Source organism: Phalaenopsis equestris, unplaced genomic scaffold (assembly GCF_001263595.1).
Source record: "Phalaenopsis equestris unplaced genomic scaffold, ASM126359v1 Scaffold000223, whole genome shotgun sequence".
Taxonomy (NCBI): Eukaryota; Viridiplantae; Streptophyta; class Magnoliopsida; order Asparagales; family Orchidaceae; genus Phalaenopsis; species Phalaenopsis equestris.
In genome coordinates this window covers 44118-44485 of record NW_018164665.1, presented here as the reverse complement: position 1 = coordinate 44485, position 368 = coordinate 44118, and the positions used below count along the sequence as shown (strand labels likewise).

The window sequence follows — 368 nt, the reverse complement described above, 5'->3', positions numbered from 1 at the left end:
AAATTAATTACAATTAAATGCATATTTATATATTAAAAATTCTTAAATCTGATAAAAACCTAAATATAAATAAGAATAAATATTTTGAGTTGGTATTTTGAAGTTTGGTTCAGATTTGTGGCTCGGCATTTAGGGCAACTAAATCGTACGGCTAATCATAGCATCAGTCTGCGCTACATTCTGTCTCTCTCTCCCCTGTACACTTCCTGGGTTTCATCCATAAATACGGCCGGGCGTCCGCTCATGTATTCGTTCATTGTCTGACTGTCCAGCCCGATCCTCTGCAGTCTTAATTCTTCGGGACCGAGTCCTTAGCTGCAGAAGGTGCGCACGGCAGCCTATCTAAGTTTTTTCTTTTAGCCTCTTTC

General features: G+C 39.4%; 1 protein-coding gene across 1 annotated transcript in view; it reads left to right on the top strand.

Moving 5' to 3' along the window:
• The first annotated feature begins 216 nt into the window (after positions 1-216).
• LOC110023202 (5-methyltetrahydropteroyltriglutamate--homocysteine methyltransferase 2-like) overlaps positions 217-368 on the top strand; it is a 5376-nt gene continuing 5224 nt past the window's right edge. The window contains exon 1 of the mRNA XM_020722500.1: positions 217-324. The gene's annotated coding sequence lies outside the window, so the exon portion shown is untranslated. The remainder of the gene's footprint in view (positions 325-368) is intronic.